The 19,619-nt window shown below is 41.9% G+C and overlaps 1 protein-coding gene and 1 long non-coding RNA gene across 2 annotated transcripts in view; one reads left to right on the forward strand and one right to left on the reverse strand.

Annotated features, from left to right (window-relative positions):
• Positions 1 to 19,619, forward strand: part of LOC125085036 (translation initiation factor IF-2-like) — a 72,358-nt gene that overhangs the window by 1,801 nt on the left and 50,938 nt on the right. The gene's annotated exons all lie outside the window — the stretch shown is intronic.
• LOC125084756 (uncharacterized) lies at positions 12,890 to 17,242 on the reverse strand. The gene is made up of 2 exons (XR_007122694.1): positions 16,682 to 17,242; positions 12,890 to 13,254 (listed from the first exon to the last, which is right to left on the reverse strand). It is a non-coding gene; the product is annotated as an uncharacterized LOC125084756 (long non-coding RNA).

Below are 19,619 nucleotides of genomic sequence, written 5' to 3' on the forward strand. Positions count from 1 at the left end.
CAAAAGAAATAGACTGGGAAATGAAATTGTTATCCAAACCCTGGCCCAACAAAAATGAGATGGCTATGTCCACTTAGAATCAAGGGTTTAGCAACCAAGTGTTACTTTGTTTAAGCAAATGTTTCCGACCAAGAACAGTAAAAATATTTCAGCCTTTTAAAAACAGGTGGCTGATTCTCCTTGTGAAAGGAGAAGAGGAAAGGGAAGAAAACAATTGGGAAACAAAAACCAAAAAACTTTCCCATCTGCTTGGCAACCTCCTACTCAGTGCTACGATTATGGTTCTACATCATTAAGTTTTACAAGTAATGTTGTCTGGGAGGATAATTATAGAACCAGCATTATACTGAGATCTTTTAACTTTGAGTCATTTAAACACATCTTCCAAATAATACAACTTTGTAATATAATTAAATAATTTTAAGGGACGCCTGGGTGGCTCAGTTGGTTAAGCAGCTGCCTTCGGCTGAGGTCATGATCCCAGCGTCCTGGGATCGAGTCCCACATCGGGCTCCTTGCTTGGCAGGGAGCCTGCTTCTCCCTCTGCCTCTGCCTGCCGTTCTGTCCGCCTGTGCTTGCTCTCTCTCCCTCTCTCTCTGACCAAAAAAAAAAAAAAAAAAAAAAAAGATTAATATGAGCTTTTGGTTCATAGTCTGCACAAAAGGCTCCAGGGTAGTAAGAACAATCCATTTCAGTAGTAGATTCCTTAGGCTTTGTTAAGCCAGAGAGGTTCATGCTCTTGTGAAACTGGGGATAATAGCCATATTTCATTCAGTCTTGGCCTCCTTTCCTGGTATATATATATATATATATATATATATATATATATTTATATTTATTTATATATATATTTATTTATATATATTTATATTTATATTATGTTTATATATATATATATTTAGATTTTATTTATTTATTTGACAGAGAGAGAGAGATTACAAGTAGGCAGAGAGGCAGGCAGAGAGAGAGAGGGAGAAGCAGGCTCCCTGCTGAGCAGAGAACCTGATGTGGGGCTTGATCCCAGGACCCTGAGATCTTGACCTGAGCTGAAGGCAAAGGCTTAACCCACTGAGCCACCCAGGCGCCCTTTCCTGGTATATTTTAATAAGAAACAAAAAACGCTACCATTCAAACTATGATACAATGTTTTCTTTTCATTAATATTTTAATTTAAATGTATTCAAAAAGCTCTTTGGTAAGTATTCAGACAGATTTTTATCATGTATGGCCTTAATGCATACATAAAAATAAGCGTTAAAATTGTTGGTTAACGTTTTTCCAAACCTCACATTAAGAATCTCACTACTCTTATTTACTTTCTAACTGAGAGATTTCAGTGCCCAGATTCTTCTTACAATATGTTCCTCTGAGCCACCCAGAGCTTCTGTCATGCTGCACTTAAAAAATTTTTATTATTGGACATATAGCTGACATTCAGTGTTAAATTAATTTCAGGTGTACAACATAGTAATTTGACAATTCTATACATTACTCAGTGATCACCACAGTAAGTGTATCATCACCAGTCACCATACAAACTTATTATAATATCATTGACTGTATTCCCAATGCTGTACTTTTCATCTCCAGATGAGAACAGGAAATTATTTTATTTATTTTATAATAGGAAATTTGTACCTCTTAATCCCCTTCATCTATTTCACCCATCCCCCATCCACCTTCCCTCCCATAACCACCAGTTTTGTTCTTTATATTTAAGAGTCTGTTTCTGGTTTTTTTGTCTGTTCACTTGTTTCTTTTTTTAGATTCCACATAGAAGTGAAATCACAGGGGTGCCTGGGTGGCTCAGTGGGTTAAAGCCTCTGCCTTGGCTCAGGTCATGGTGGCAGGGTCCTGGGATCAAGCTCCGCATCGGGCTCTCTGCTCGATGGGGAGCCTGCTTCCCCCTTTCTCTCTGCCTGTCTCTCTGCCTGCTTGTGATCTCTCTCTCTCTCTCTCTCTCTGTCAAATAAATAAATAAAATCTTAAAAAAAAAAAAAAGAAGTGAAATCATATGGTATTTGTCTTTCTTGGTGGCTTATTTCTCTTAACCTAATATCCTCTAGATCCAGCCATGTTGTCACAAATGGCAAAATCTCATTCTTTTTTATAGCTGGGTAATATTCCATTATATTATATTCCATTATATATATATAATGGAATAGATAATATTCCATTATATATATATAATGGAATAGATAATATTCCATTATATATATATATATAATGGAATGTATATGGTGTATATATATGTATATACACCATATCTTTACCCATTCATCCATTGATGGACACTTGGACTGCTTCCATATCCTGGCTATTATAAATAATGTTGCAGTAAACCTAGGAGTGCATATATCTTTTTGAATCAAGTGTTTTTATTTCCTTTGGATAAATACCAAGTACTAGAATTACTGAAGCATATGGGAAATCTATTTTTAATTTTTTGAGAAACCTCCGTACTGTTTTCCACAGTGGTTGCACCAATTTACATTCCCACTAACAATGCCCAAGGGTTCCTTTTTCTCCACATCCTGGTCAACACTTGTTCTTTCTTGTCTTTTTAATACTAGCCATTCTGACAGGTATAAGGTGATAGATCTCCCTGTGGTTCTGATTTTATTTTCCTGATGATGAGTGATATTGAACATCTTTTCACATGTCTCTTGGACGTCTGTATGTATTTTTTGGAAAAATGTCTATATAGGTCCTCTGCCCATTTTTCAATTGGATTATATGTTGAGGTTCGAGTTTTGGGGGGTTTTTTGGTGTTCTTTACATATTTTGGTTATTAATCCCTTACTATATTTAACATTCACCACTATCTTCTCCCATTCCGTAGGTTCCCTTTTCGTTTTGTTGTTGGTTTCCTTTACTGTATAGAAGGTTTTTATTTTGTTGTATTCCTAATAGTTTATTTTTGTTCTTGTTTCCCTTGCCTAAGCAGACATATCCACAAATATGTTGCTAAAACCAATCTCCAAGCGATTATTGCCTATTGTCTTTTAGGAGTGTTATGGTTTCAGGTCTCTTATTTATTTATTTATTTGTTTGTTTATTTATTTATTTATTTTAAAGTAAGCTCTACGCCAAATGTGGGACCTAAACTCACAACCTCAAGATTAAGAGTCGTATACTGTACAGGCTGAGCCAGCCAGGCACACCTCAGATCTCACATTTAGATCTTTGATCCGTTTTGAGTTTCTTTTTGTGTACGGTAAAAGAATGTGGCCTAGTTTCATTCTTTTGCATGTAGCTCTCCAGTTTTCCCAACGTTGTTTTTGAGGAGACTTTTTCCTGTTACATAGTCTTGCCTCCTTTGTCGAAGATTAATTGACCATATAATTGTGGATTTATTTCTGGGCTCTCTATCCTGTTTCCATTGATTTATGTGTCTATTTTCTCCCAGTACCCTACTGTTTTGATTACTATAGTTTTGTAGTATATCTTGAAATCCAAGAAACTGATACCTCCAGCTTTGTTCTCCTTTCTCAAGATTGTTTTGCATGCTATACTTGTTATAAAAGTACTCTGAAGTCATCCAAATTGCTACCCCTCTGTTCTGCTTGGTTTGATGCTGGTGGGGTTTGTGTTTTTTTCCTTTTTCTTTTTTTTCCTTCCTTCCTTTTTTTTTTTTTTTTTGCCTTATCCGAGATCTTCATATAATAACCAGTTTATTTTCCTTCTTCAAATGGTCCTCAAAAGACCTCTGGCTTGGCATGCCAAGGGATGTAGATGATCAGGTGTGCCCTAGGAGTGGTAACCACATGGCACAGCCTCAGGCTGTGGTAACTTTATAGGGACTTCCACCTGCTCAGCTCCAACTATAAGACAATTCCTGACGTTGGAGATGTGAAAGAAAATGGGAGGGGAGGGGCATCTTAAAATCCATAAAATATGTTGTATTGTTTCCTGTTTGTACTTTTACAATTTCTGATTTTGCAAATGGCCAAGCTGCAGCAGGCAACAAAAATGAGGTCCTAAGGTGGCAGAGACTGACCTGGCCAGCCCTGTACTACACAGGCTACGTGTTGCTGGATCAGTATGAATGGAGAAAGCAGGGGTGAGTCAGGGCAGCTACTGCCTCTCCCTACATTGCCTTCATCACCCACAAGGAGGGGGCCCAGAGCCAAGGAGAACCTCCCGGAACTGAGACAGGGGAGAGGAAAAGAAAGCTGAACCATGCCACAGCTGCTGAACCATGACCAACATATGGGGGAGAAGGCTGGAGGCAAATGTGCATGGTACACTGTGACATTTGGAGTCCTAGGTGACATAGAAGCTTAAGGATCCAACCTTGCTCAAACTGATTTTATGTGATGAATTTATTTACTAGGCAAGCCAGAAATGCAGAGAATGAAATAGGGCAATACTATAGAAAACTCTTGGGAGAAATCGCTCTTAGGATTGAGATACCCTGATATTTCCATTGATTGATTCGTTCGTTGATTCATTCATTCATTCAACAATTATGTACTGAGTATTATGTGTCAAATCCTCTTCTGGGCACTGAGAATAAATCAGGAAAAAAAAAACCCACAAATACCATTTTTATAGCACCTACATTCAAGTAGAAGAGAGAGAACAGACAATAAATAAATAAATATATATGTCAGCTGTTGATAAGAGGTAAAAAGTAGAGAGGGACAGAAATTATGTTGAGGGGCGTCTGGGTGGCTCAGTGGGTTAAAGCCTCTGCCTTCAGCTCAGGTCATGATCCCAGGGTCCTGGGATTGAGCCCCACATAGGGCTCTCTGCTCCGAGGGGAGCCTGCTTTCCCCTCCTCTCTCTGCCTGCCTCAGCCTACTTGTGATCTCTGTCTGTCAAATAAATAAATAAAATCTTAAAAAAAAAAAAGAAATTATGTTGATTGTGATGGTGCTGGTGCTAGTTGTATGTGCTGTTAGGGGAAATTACTCTGATAAGAAGACATTGGCAGGGGCGCCTGGGTGGCTCAGTGGGTTAAGCCGCTGCCTTCGGCTTGGGTCATGATCCCAGGTCCTGGGTTCGAGCCCCGCGTCGGGCTTTCTGCTCAGCGGGGAGCCTGCTTCCTCCTCTCTCTCTGCCTGCCTCTCTGCCTGCTTGTGATTTCTCTCTGTCAAATAAATAAATAAAATCTTAAAAAAAAAAAATTAAAAAAAAAAAGAAGACATTGGCAGATCCTTGAGTGGATTCAGAGAACAAGACGGGTACATTTAGGAAGAGGAAACAAGTGCAACCCCCCAAGGGAGGCACGCACTTGCTGTACTCTGTTAAACACTAAGGAGGCTGGTGAGCGGAGGCAGAGACAGCTGAGTGAAGAGGCAGGAGAAGAATTGAGAAGGAAGTTGAGTGTTAAATTTTGTAAGACTGGATTTTGTATTGAGTGAAGTGGGGAGCCACTGGAGATCTTAGAGCAGAGAAATAACAAGGTCTGACTTGTGTCTTAAACGGATCGCTTTAACTACTGAGCAGAAAATAGACTAGAACAGAGCAAAGATGGAATCCAGAAGACCAGATAGGAGACTATCACAATAACCCAGGCTATAGAAGACGGTGTTTTGGACCAGAGTGGAAGTAACGAAGTGAGGAGAACTGGTCAGATTTAGAATATATTTTGAAGATAGAATCCACAGCTTTTACCAAAGAATTAAACGTGGGCAGTGAAAGAAAGAGATGAATCAAGAACGACTCTCCAGCTTCCTGTTTGAGCTATTGCAAGACCAGCAGAGCTGGAGAAGAATAAGAGCTTGGTTTTGAACATGTTGCGTTTAACTCATCTAGGTAGATCTGGAAAACAGGCGGTGGAAGAAAGTTCAAAATCCAGGTCTGGACTGGAGGTAGAGATGTGGAGTCATCAGCAGAGAGATGGTAGAAGAGGGACAGTCACCAAGGACTTAGTGTAGACAGAGGAGAGGTCTAAGGTTGGGTCCTGGAGCACATTCATACTCAGAGATCAGGGAAATGAGAAGAAACCCCAAGTGGAGGGGCTTGTCCTCACTCAGAAGGGATTGGAGTGGGGCGCCTGGGTGGCTCAGTGGGTTAAAAGCCTCTGTCTTCAGCTCAGGGTCCTGGGATCTAGCCCCGCATTGGGCTCTCTGCTCAGCAAGGAGCCTGCTTCCTCCTCTCTCTGCCTGCCTCTCTGCCTACTTGTGATCTCTGTCTAATAAATAAATAAAATCTTTAAAAAAAAAAAAAAAGAAAGGATTGGAGTAAGGGTTCCATCCAGGTAAACTTAGTGGGATTCTGTGGGTCTTCTTTCCTTACTGATTTGATTTTCTTTTAAAGATTTATTTGAGAGAGAGAGAGAGAGAGAGAGAGAGCAGGAACACACACATGCAGGGGGAAGAAACAGAAGGAGAGGAGAGAATCTCAAGCAGATTCCCCGCTGAGCATGGAGCCGGACCTGGGGCTCGATTCCATGACCCTGAGCTCATGACCTGAGCCAAGATTCACACGCTTAACCACTTAGCCACCTAGACACCTACCCAATTTGCTTTTCTTTCTTTTCTTTTTTTTTAATATCTTATTTATTTATTTATTTATTTATTTGACACAGAGAGAGAGAGAGAGATCACAAGTAGGCAGAGAGGCAGGCAGAGGGAGATGGGGAAGCAGGTTCCCTGCTGAGCTGAGATCCCCATGCGGGGCTCGATCACAGGACCCTGTGACCATGACCTGAGCCGAAGGCAGAGAAGCTTAACCCATGGAGCCACCCAGGTGCCCCCAATTTGCTTTTCTCAGTGAAGTCATCAGAAGGGTCGGTCATCAGCTGTATCTGATGGAAGGTGTTCAGTTCTCACTCTGAACAAAATGGCTGTACATTAGAATCACTGGGAGAATTTTAAAAGCACACTTATATCCAAACCCTAATTGGATATTAATCTAATTGGTTCTACACCAATTAGATCAGATCCTCTGGAGGTGGGCACTCCTGTGTTTTAAAGGCTTCCAGGTGATTCAAAAGTGTGGCCAGTGTTGAGAAGCCCTGGCTTAAGGTTGGAGGAAAGAAGATGTGAAATAGTCAAAATATTTCATGAGAAGAGTGGAGATTCTGTCGGTCAGAGAAACATAGTGGATTTGTGGCTGAGAATTTAATGTGAAAGCCGCCAGCGTTGTTGCTTTTCTCTCCAACCACGTTCAGCTGCCAGGGGCAGATGTAGGGTGGACAGAGGGTTGGGTTTTTACCAAGGTGGGGTTTTATCTGGTATGTATGATGTATGATGGAGGTGAGAGTATGGGACAGGGATTATAGTTATGGGAGCAGACTCTGTGCCAGCTGAGGAGGCCTGTGAGAATTTGGGGGAAGGATCAAGAACCAGTGAAAAGGAAATAGGTAAATGGCTTCTTCCGAGTGACTTAAATAATTAATACTTCTTGAAATAATTTAGTGCAGCCCGACCCCTGCAAAGCAGCATAAACAACTCTGATGAGTGCTTCAATCTACCGTTTCTTCCCAGGGTTTCAATCAATTGCTTTCAACAAGTGAACATTGTGAGATATTTAGAGCAAAGGAAAAAAATACATATTGGAAGTTCGCATTTTTTTTTTAAGATTTTATTTATTTATTTGACAGAGACACAATGAGATAGGGAATACAAGCAGGGGGAGTGGGAGAGGGAGAAGCAGGTTTCTCCACTGAGAAGGGAGCCCGACGCAGGGCTGGCATCTCAGGACCCTGGGATTATGACCTGAGCCGAAGGGCAGATGCTTATCATCAGCCACCCAGGTGCCCCTAGAAGTTGCATTTTACATTCTTGGAAAACGGGATTTTGTACATTTATGTCCTTTTTCTGTCCCCTTGTGGATATTTTCCCTCTTGAAACACACCCAACCCCTGCTCCACAGTTGTGCAGTGAAAGAAAGGGATCTGAGTGCCATTCCCAAAGTTCATTCGCGTTTAAAGGAGAAACAATCCTGGGTAGCTGTTTTACACAAAAGAATAGATTGCTCAATGGTAGAAACTCAGGTATTATAAGAAAACGGGAGAGATATTCCTTACTAGAAGGGGGACCTGCTCAGCATTTCTAAATTCACATTGGTAGATTGTTGAACTGTTGTAGGCTGAGTGTTAAAGCCACACCTTTGGGGCGCCTGGGTGGCTCAGTGGGTTAAGCCTCTGCCTTCGGCTCGGGCCATGATCCCAGGGTCCTGGGATCGAGCCCTGCATCGGGCTCTCTGCTCGGCGGGGAGCCTGCTTCCCCCTCTCTCTCTGCCTGCCTCTCTGCCTACTTGTGATCTCTGTCTGTCAAATAAATAAATTAAATCTTTTAAAAAAAACACACACATCTTTCCCTCAGTTTTCTTACAGACAATGATGGTTCTTTCAAGATTGTCTGTGAAAGGCTAGGCACCTGCAAAACCACGCATTTGATCTGAGCCATCACCCAAGTAGAATGTAATCCGCTCTCAGATCATAGGAGAAAAAAAAAAAGAGAGAGAGAGAATCCCAAGAAGAAACACTCACGTCAGGGTTTTCATCAAATTTAGTGCACATCTCACCATTTATCTTCATTTGCGGTAATTTTCTTATAAACACTAATGTTGAATTGCCCTGGGTTACAACGAGCAACTCAATTATCAGAAAACCACGAGTCTCCAACGTTTGTTCTAATTACTAAAGCAGAAGAGTGGACAGAGTTTAGAAAATTTTCAACAAGGCTTAAACAAGAGAGATTTTCCACTTTTTTCTAATCAGGTCAACATAGATACCACTTTCCCTACAACCTTGTAGGCAGTTGGTATTTTTCAGAGATGCCATTTGGTTCTTTATAGAAGGCTAAAAGTTGGAGGTCCATAAAAATGATAATCAACTTTTATGTGTGCCCTCTATAGGCCAGGAATTGTGCTAAATGAACAGTATCTAATTTAATCCTGAGTAGTACTGAGTAGGTCAGTACTACTGACTATTCTCACTCCAAGGGGGGCAAAGCAGATGCTTCAAGAGTTGAACTCAGTTTTCCAAGTTCATACAGCTCGTATATGATGGAATCAGGACTTGAACTCAGTCTAATGCCAGGTTGGACCCTCAGTGGCAGCTCCTGTAGTTTTCTGATTGTCACCTGCTCCCCTCCCCCACCCCCTCCCCCATCTCATTCCCATTTAGGAATAATCAGCAATACCTAAATGACAGTGGCCAGGTAGGAAGGGTGGCTACTGGGTTTAATTATTTATATCCAGGGGGAAGAGCTGCCTCATACATTCTGCTTCAGCTGTTACCCTGCCCAGGAAAGTATCCATCCTTCAAACCATCAGTGTTAATTGCTGTTGAGGGATGAATTAGGCGGCAGGGGTCACACACAGTTTACTAGTCATGCATATTTCTTTCAGAATACCTAAGTACCATTCCCTTGGAGATGAGAAGAAATGATGGGAGGGATGTTAAGAGGGACTCCCAGAAATATTTCTGGACCAGTCATGATCACTAGCCCTTATGATACTCTTGGAGTCATTTTACCGGTTCTTGAAATGAGTGCATTTGCCCTAGGATGGCTTGGCCCCTCCTAGTAATCAGAAGCTCCCAGGATGGGTCAACAGGTTACTTCATTTGCTATAATTCTGCAAGTCGAATGTATCTATCAGCCATTTCCTGAGAATGCTATTATGGGGCAGGAGTAGGGGGATGACTATGGGACAGAAACATAGCAGGTGAGAGGGAGCCTATGCTTCTATATGGAGAAGCCCATTCCCCTTGGTGATGGGAGTTTCCCTTCTGCTCTGCCCAGCCGGGATCAGTGGGGTGCCTCCTTTGGGCAACAGGTCTCTTTCTTTCTAAATCCTCTTTTTTGGGCGAAAAAGAAAGACTAAGCAAGACTTCCCTTCTTTTCATCTTTCAGCTTTTTCATCCTGGCCAATGACACTCAAACATCTTCCCCCGCAATTTGGGCTGCTACACTATGGCAAGAGGCCACATACTGGGTATATTACCTCAGGCCCAGTGTTTGGACTTCACTGAACCTTAATTGTAACATCTGAGAAGGGGGTGGGGGGGAGAGCGGATGTTGTGAGGATTCATTAAGACAATGTTAAATTTTTATCACGGAGTCCAGGAAGATCTCTTGTTAGAATGTGTTCCATCTTACCAGAATAGAGGGCAAAATAGCATTTTATTTATTTTTTTAAAATAAAGTATTTCTTTTTAAAAAATTATTTATTTGACGGAGAGACAGAGCAGGAACACAAGCAGGGGGAGTGGGAGAGGGAGAAGCAGGCTTCCTGCTGAGCAGGGAGCCCAATGTGGGCCTCAATCCCAAGACCCTCAGATCATGACCTGAGCGGAAGGCAGACGCTTAAGGACTGAGCCACCCAGGTTCCCCACAAAACAGCATTTTAAACGACATTTTTATTTTATACGTATATATGTAAACATAGAATTGAATATATACATATAAACGTAATACATAAACACATTTGATACATATTTATGTTTATCCTAGGACGCAGCACTGCCCTCCTGAGCAGTACAAGAGGGTGGGTTTTTACAGAGAATTGCCAAACAGCTTGACCCAACTGAAGGGCCAGCCTTGCGCTGCTGCTGAAGAGAAAGCCTAGAGTTGGGAAAGGTTTGACAAATACTGAGAAAAAACAGTCAATTAATATGGAAAAAACACTACCCAACCACAGTATAAACCATTTAGACATACAGCTTTAATTTTGACTTTAGTCTCCAAAGCCTAGAGGTCCCCGGGGAAAGGGGGCGGGGAGAGAGAGACCAGCTCCACTGTGGGCCAGGTTTGCGGGGTTGCGCCCAGCCCTGCCGCCAAAGGCAACGCCCCCACCCAGGGCTTTGCTCCCAGAAGGCCCCGCCCCCAGAAAGCCCCTTCCCAAAGGGCCCTGCCCTCAAAGCCACACCCCCGGAGGTCCCATTCCCCCCCCAAGCCCCGCCCCCCAAGGCTCCACCCTCAGAAGGGCTCTAAGGTGAAGTCAGTGCGCTTCTCTCACTGTCTGGGAATTCCTCAGTTTCTTTTCTTTCTTTTTTTTTTAAAGATTTTATTTATTTATTTGAGAGAGAGAGACAGTGAGAGAGAGCATGAGCGAGGAGAAGGTCAGAGGGAGAAGCAGACTCCCCATGGAGTTGGGAGCCCGATGTGGGACTCGATCCCGGGACCCCGGGATCATGACCTGAGCCGAAGGCAGTCGTCCAACCAACTGAGCCACCCAGGCATCCCTTACTCAGTTTCTTTTCTTGACCTTGTGTTTTATGAGCGAAGTGGGTGGTGTAAGGACCTATTTTATATTTTTATATTTTAGCCAGAGGCTTCCATTGAAGTTAAACAATAACCTTGTTGTTTAACCCTTAAGCTGTCCCTGCTCCCTTTCCCCCAGGGGACTTACATAAAAACAAGTCCCGGAAATCAGCCTCAGGTAGCAAAGCCCAGATACAAGGGTGGGTCAGGCCAGGTGGAGACATCGGTCAGTGGGGGGTTGCATACTGTCTCCCTAGCTACCAAGGAGTATAGGCCCGGCCCTTTGGGAGCCTTTTGGGCCCCAATTCTGACCAAGGTGATAGGCTAGGTCAAATGTCTACTCTAAGGTAAATTGTAATTCAATTGCTCACCTAGCATCACTGTGCAGCTTTCTCTGGGTGTTACAATTTCATTGGCCACCTGTGCGTGGCCAGGCCCAACCTCATGGCCTTTGCCCTTAAGACCTAGTCCGTAAAGGAGAGCAGGGTCGCCCTCTCTGTAAGAGGCGAGGCCCTGGCCGGTCAGTTTGATTTTTTTTTTTTTAAGGTTTTATTTATTTATTTGAGGGAGAATGAGTGAGAGAGAGCATGAGAGAGGAGAAGGTCAGAGGGAGAAGCAGACTCCCCAAGGAGCTGGGAGCCCGATGCGGGACTCGATCCTGGATGCTTGGCGCGAAATAAAGCTTTGCTTGACCTTCGCTTTGTATCAGTCTCGCTCCTTTAATCATGGACCCATTATTGGGGCATAACAGGTGGGACAGTGGAGCACGTGCATGAGCTGAGGGGACAGCCCACTGTGGGTGTCCACCATTCCTTGCCTCCTCATTTGCATGTACTGCTCGCCCTGCCCGGTGAGCACAGCATGGAAGTGGACACCTGGTGCATGGTGGTCGGCGAGACCCTCTGACCACATGACGTCTATGACAGTCAACCGGAGCGCACCTTCCCTACAGACCAGAGCTTGCTCTGAGCACTGGCAGGAGGCGGTGGCCTCTTGTGAGCAGCCCAGAACCCTGTCTTGTCCTTTCTCACTCATGTCACCTCCCTGTGTTAGCCAAGCCTTGGAAGTGGTGACTTAGGAGGGAAGGGAGAGAAAGGCAGCCCACGGCTCCTGGTCTTTTCAAGTTCCTTACTCATCTGGAAGCGGAGGGCGGCAGGGTAGGTGGAACAGGCGTGAGTCCCCAGGTGAGGTAAAGACGGCAGAGCTGGTCTTGTGCAGAATTTCCACGGTTCTGATAAGAAGAGGGCACGTGGGCATGCCCCAGCTGTACAGTCCATGCGTGAATTATTTAACACTGACATTGTACCCTGTGAATATGAATGGCAAAAATCATGCCCATAATCACATTTTAAAATTTTTATTTGCTTGGAATGACATTAAATGCAAATAGAAAACAGCAGCCATGCCCCTTCAGAAGAGAGACCATGGAGGAAATGAGCTTTCTAATTTAGTACCTTTAACAAACACTTCCTCCCTGCTTTTGCCCAAAGGGCCCTATATCTTCATTTTGCATGGGGCTTGCAGATTATGTAGCCGGCCCCGGGAACAGCTGTGCAGTGTCTCAATGACCCAGTGGGGGGAACGGCAGGAGCCTCCCTCCTTGATACAGTAGTATCACACAAGCCCTTCAAGCTACACCAGAACTTTAGGATAAAGTCTGGGGGCAGGTCCTCAAATTTCTGAGTCATGGGCTGCCGTAAACAAAATATCAACAGGCGGGTGGCTTAGGCAACATACAATTTATTTTCTCACAGTTCTGGACGCTGGAAGTCCAAGATCAAGGTGGCAGTAGGGTTCGATTCTTCAAACGTCTCTCCTTGGCTTGCAGATAGCTGTGTTCTCCACTCTGTCTTCAGATGATTATCCTTCAGTGTGTATTGTCTGTGTCCTAATCTCCTCTTCCTATAAGCTCACCAGTCTCGTTGGCTTGATGCCCACCCCCAGTGAGCTCATTTTCCCTTTATCACCTCTTTAAAAATCCTGTCTCTGAATACTGCCACATTCTGAGATGCTGAGTGTTAGGACGTCAACATAGGAATCTGGGGGCATCCAACTAAGCCCATAACAATAGTCAAAACTGGATCCGAAACTGAAACACATTTTAAAATTCTAAAAGTATATATATATATATATATATATATATATATATATATATATTGAGGGAAACATCCTTTGGAATGATCAAAGAGAGCATCTATGTAATTCCATACATCCACAATTAAACCCCAGAGCTTTCTAATTTGGAATTTGGCTGTTTTGTGCTTGGTGGCAACCAAAACCAGCCTAGGGCTTTTCTTTTGTTTTGGCAGAAAAGTAGGAGGCAGAGGACTTGAGCATTTAGACAATTTGCTGCTCTTTGGTTTAATCATACTCTACTGAGTTGCCCAAAACTAATTAAGCTCTTGGCTCTGTAGAGGAGAGATGATCTTCATTACATGTCATTGGCCACAATGTTCCTTTTTTTAATTGTTGTTAACATTTGTGTTATTTTTCAGTATAAGACACAAGAGACAAACAAAAATTATCTTAGTTTGGGCTGATGTAACAAGAGCACCATAAACTAGGTGCTTTAAACAAGAGATATTTATTTCTCTCAGTTCTAGAGGCTGGGAAGTCTAAGATCAAGACCCTGGAGGATTCCGTGTCTGTTTAAGTGCCCACTTCCTGGGTCACAGATGACCATCTTCTCCCTGTAAACTCCAAGGTGGAAGAGGTAAGGGATCTCTGTGGGGTCTTTCTTATGGAGACACTAGTCTTGCCCATGAGGACTCCACCCTCATGACCTAAACATCTCCCAAGGACCCCATCTCCTAGTTATGTCCCTTTGGACATTGGGTTTTCAACTTATGAATCCTGGAGGGATACACTGTCTACAGCAAGCTTCATCAAACATCTTTTATGTTCAAGGCACTGTTTTTTGGCAAAATTAATCATTTCCTACACATCCTTTGAAGCAAGAGTATTTATGCACTTTGCCTTCCTTTAGAACTTTTCTCCAGAGAGGATCCTAAAAAGTTCAGAAAAGACTCAGAAGAAACCCGCTGGTTAGCTCGTTTTTCACAGTAGAGCAGAATTCATTTTAATCTTAGAAATCCAGGCGAAGACACTTTGCTTGAAAATCATCTCAAATGATCAGTTTTGTTAGTATGAGTAATGGTAACTATAAGATCAATAGAACAACTTTTTGTTCTACTATGGGCCTACTGTGTGCTGGGTACCTCGGAGCACCTGAGTCGAACCATCTTGTGATCCTTTCAACAGCCCACTGAGGGTCACACTGTCTTCTCCTCCACGTTATGGATGAGCCTTAAGTCTGGGCCAGAAATCACACAATTTTCCCAAAGCCATATTGCTACTGAGGGGCCAGCTGGGATCTACGCCCACTCTGGTGCCAGAGCCTGTGATTGCAAACGTGGGCTGCACTAGCTGTTCAGAACAAAGGACTGCTCATGGGGGTGACACAGCAAACCTGTGAGACCTACCACCCTTTTCTCTAAGGTCATCCCGGTACAGCCTGCAGTGATGGCCCGAGTTAAGGATTCGAACTAGGTGCTGCATAGGGTGTGTTTTAGGGACAAGATGTGGTGGTAAAGGGGGTCTAATGATGCCCAGAGGGAATGGAAGGAAACGGGACTTGGGGAAATATGTGGGTCCCTGGAGCAGTGATCTCCATTTATTACTGTGCACCTCTCTTTCACAAAAATAAATAAATACATAAATACATACATATAAAAATATTTGAGGACATACCACCAATTTAAGCAAATTTTTGATAAATTATAGACTCTACTACTCTACTAAATTATTATGCACATTATAAATGACATGCAAAAGGTAAACAGTTAAATGGATGACATGAAATACGAATAAAACTTGTAATATTTTCTTCCAGTCCCTTACTGGACTGTTTCTCAAACTGCCTTTGGAGGAGACTTTTTAAAGATTTATTTATTTATTGAGAGAGAGAGAGAGAGAGACATGTCTCTGCACATGTGAGTAGGGGGGTGGGGCAAAGGGAAAAGGAGAGAAGCAGACTCCCCACTGAGCACAGAGCCCTTATTGGGGCTCAATCCCATGACCCTGAGATCATGACTTGAGCCAAAATCTGAGTCAGACATTCAATCAACTGAGACACCCAGGTGCCCTGGAGAAGACTTTTTAAAAAAGAGATAGGATTTGTCCTAGATTTGTCGCATTAATTCCTAGAATTAATCTTTAAAAGTGGGAAGATAGAAATGGTTTTTATTTGTTTTTAATTTTTTAAGGGTTTTCTTTATTTATTCATAAGAGATAGAGAGGGAGGCAGAGGCAGAGGAAGAAGCAGGCTTCCTGCAGAGCAGGAAGCCCAGAGTGGGACTTGATCCTAGGACCTGGGATCGTGACCCGAGCTGGAGGTAGACGCCTAACCAACTGAGCCACCCAGGTGCCCTAGAAATGGTTTTTTAAAGACATAATGGTAAGTATTAGAAAATACAGGAGCTGTCAGTTCCTGCTCTACTGATCCGAGATTCATCCATCTGAAAGCACAGCTCTAAGACCAGACACTTCTCATCCCAGACTTGCCAATCCAAAGCTTTAAAAATAGATTTCACTTAAAATCGATATCATCACAAAATTCTTTTAGCCATTAGCACTCCAAAAATCAAAGTCAGTGTTTGCAGCTTCCTTCCAAGTTAACAATACTGATAAACCAAACTTTAGGGAAAAATACTGAACTTTACTGGGAGGATGAAGCAGAACCATAGCATATGGCAGCAAAATGAGTTTTAGAGAGCTGTTGGTCACCCAGAAGGCTTAAGGTGGAGAAAAAAACAAAAGGATGTAGTGACCCAAAATTGTCTGAGTTGTGTGATTAGACCCAGGAACTTCCGGGGGGAGAGAACAGCACCGTGTGGGGACAGAGCAAGGGGGAATGAGAATTCCATACAAAGGTGTGAGCGGCTCTTCTCCCATCTCCAGCGGGGAAGGAAGAGATTGGGTTTACTCCAGTAAGCATGGTGATGAGTTGGTGGAGTAGGTTGACTAGATGTCTGGACACCTGAAAAAGCCAGGGAAGGGGGCTTCCTGGCCATCTTGTCAGTGTCTTATTGAAAGCTTGTCATGTGCAAGACTTTCTTTTAACAGGTTGCCAGGTGAATTGATGTACAAATCAGACTACCGGCCGCCATGTGTCATTGCTCAGGTGGTCCATGACACAATGTCCCGCAACTAAGGGGATGCCCTTAGCATTACAGACATCGTTCTGTCTTTGTTATCTTGAAATTTTAAAAATATCTTATTAATTTGTTGACTCCAAAGAGGCAATTTATTACTTACTATGACAGTTTTTTGATAGAGGACACAAAACTGCTTTCTTTGTTATGAAAATCAATATGTTACACCAATTTTCTGAAAGATGGAAATGAAGTGCCTCCTTCCTGCAGGGTCAGGACACAAGTGTACCCTACGTATTGGTTTTGCAATAGAGCCCATTTACAGAATGTACATGTCTCTCAGTATAGAAGACATTTGCTCACGTTTACGTGTAGAACATTCCCAAACCTGGTCCAGGTTGCGGATGAAATCTTCACTCTTACTGGCAAGGCATAACGAAGAGTTTTCCTGCAGATGATACGTGGTCATGGAAGGAATCAGCACTGCAATTCGTGGCTGATTCCAAAGGCTCTAAGAGGTGGTAGGTGCACAGGCACAGTGGTGACTTTTGCAGAGGAAGCAGGCTTGGGAGAGATAGCAAAACAGAAGTTAGAGAGGGCCCTAAAATCTCCTCCTGTGGGATTATTGGCCATTGAGCTTGAGAAAGGCTACGGTGAAGACTTGAAAGAGCATCAGATCAAACCCTTGGCCACTGGAGGTTGAAACTGACATGAGCAGCACTATCTCTATTCTTGACCCAAGGCCATAGGATGACAAGCTTTGCTTTTTCAATGTGGCCTCATGTCTCTATACTGCCCTATAAAGAAATTTATACAAATAAATGCTGAGAGTGTAAAGTGTAAGCAGAGCTCCCCTTGGCCATTTCCTAAGTTTTGTCCACTCCGAAGTGAGTAGCGCTTTGGTGAGTGCATTGCAGGAAACTGCCTTAATTTATTGCAAACTTCTGTCTGCATTTTCCCCATTAGATCCATTTGTTGATGTCTGTTATTTGCTGTGCTGTATTGTCGATGTACTATTGCATGCAACGTCTACAAGCTGTTGAATACAGAGCAAGCATAATAACTGTTAGATGATCAGGAAACAATGTTGTAAGCATCTTATAACCCCTCATGTGTTTGTTACTTACATGTAGTCATTTCCCTCTGTTCTAGTTAATGTCTTAGTAAATTGTTGGGATTTTCTGTTGACATATAATGTATAATAAATTTTCCCACTGAAAGTAAAGGGGCAAAGACTATTTTTGTTGTTATTCAGAGCATCTGAGTTTCAAGGATGGATTAACTAATGTTAAATGGGAGATGTCTATGTATCATTCTGCTTTGATTATGAAACACAAATACTTTGGATAAAGGGAAAGGCCTTTCTGCCCAAACAAAAATAAAAATAAAGTAAACTGCTTCTAGACAAAGAGTTGCTTTTCTGATTCTTATACCAATTTTATCTTAAAATGAAAAATGAGACACCATTGATATTAGAGACTAGCTAAATTTGATCTTTTGGAGTTGATTTATTGATCATATCTTCTGAGATCTGTTTGCTGAAAACAGAACGGCATTTTGAGTTTCCAATTTATATGTGCTTTCCTAGTGTCAACATTTTTAAGAGCTAATGTTCATTGATTGTTAATAAGCCACAAAATATCGCACAGAAGTAAGTTAGGAACTTCTGCAAAATGGTCCACTAGTTGTACTATAGCTGTTATTTTCAATGATATGGGGATTTAGTCTGTGTATAAATTACCTACCTGTTACATACATATTACGTTATATGATATTTACTTATTACTATAAAATTTTATTACATATTACTTTGCATGTTTACAAATTCTAAGTCAAAACACTTACAAAGTATGCAACACAAAATACTAAATTTAGTAAAAAATAATTTGGGCCAGGAATACAACTCTGCTGCAAATGTGCATAGAAAACACAATTGATTAAAGGACATTACTTAAAACATATTTAGGACATTTTATATTCCTTCTTCTGTACATTATTATTTTCTTATTTTGAAACAATCAAAAACTTAATGAGGAGCTTTATTTTTCTAAACCATTTGAGTTCATTAATAACCTCCATGCTCTATCACTCCTGCATCTGTTACTGTGGATTTCCTACAAATGAGAATATTCTCCCACATAACCACAGTGCAAGCATCAAAATCAGGAAATTTATGTGAATATATAACTATCCTTTCACCCACAGACCTCCTTCACATTCTGGCAATTGCCCCAATAACCCGTGATGGATGCGTGCATTCCTGTCTGTCTTAGTCTCTTTCAGTCTGAATCAAAGTTTCAGTCATTTCTTGACTTTTGTAAACCTGACACCTTTGAAGATAACAGGCCAGTTTGTTCTGGAATGTTCCTCAGTTTTGTTTGGTCTGATGTTTCCTCCTGATTAGATCCAGGTTATGTCTCTTGACAGAAATAACACAGAAGTGACTCTGTGTTCTTCTCATTGCATCCTGTGTGGCATAGGATTTGGTTTTTCCCATCATTGATGATGTTAATTTTAATCACCTGGTTATGGCAGACTGTTCTAGTCTTCACTGTGAAGTTATAGTTTTCCTTTCCAAAATTCAGAAGTATTTAATGGGGTGGTATTTTAACACTATTTAAATATACCATCCCTCATCCAACTTTTGATTTTTTATTTATTTTAATATTTGTATGGGCATATATTTTCCTATTTTTAAATGGATTATATTCTGTTACCATTATTATTTATCGTGATGGTTATGTTGTCTCGAGTCTGACCAGTAGGGGCCCCTTCAAACTGACTTCTGTGTCCCTTTGACAAGTACTCATTGTTCTTTGAACACTTCAATATAACAAGATGTTCCAAGTTTATCTTGTACTTTTAATACCCAGCCCTAGAATCAGTTAACTTCTGGTTCTTTTAAGTGGAAAAGGGGGATTTAGAAACCAAGATCTGAACGCTTAGGTGTCCTCATTGCCATTGAGATGTCATTGTTTCCAAGCAAGTTAGTGAACACTATTAAATACATATGTATATGTATGGGCACACACATGTGTTTGGGAGCATACTTACACACATTTCCATCTCTCTTTACTTTTATGCATCTATATATTTTGGGCTTGAGTTCATACAATTATTTTCAATCCCAATCCAATAAACAGGTCTAATTCAAGTTCTTTTCCCCCTTCCATTTTGGTAACTACTCCAAATATAAGAAACCTGGCTCCCGTTATCCTTCATATACTTACACAATTTGACCAGTCCCGGTGTATGTACCCAAACTTGCACCTCCCGCTCCAGATCCCACCTCACTTCACAC

This window comes from Lutra lutra, chromosome 14 (genome assembly GCF_902655055.1).
Source record: "Lutra lutra chromosome 14, mLutLut1.2, whole genome shotgun sequence".
Taxonomy (NCBI): domain Eukaryota; kingdom Metazoa; phylum Chordata; class Mammalia; order Carnivora; family Mustelidae; genus Lutra; species Lutra lutra.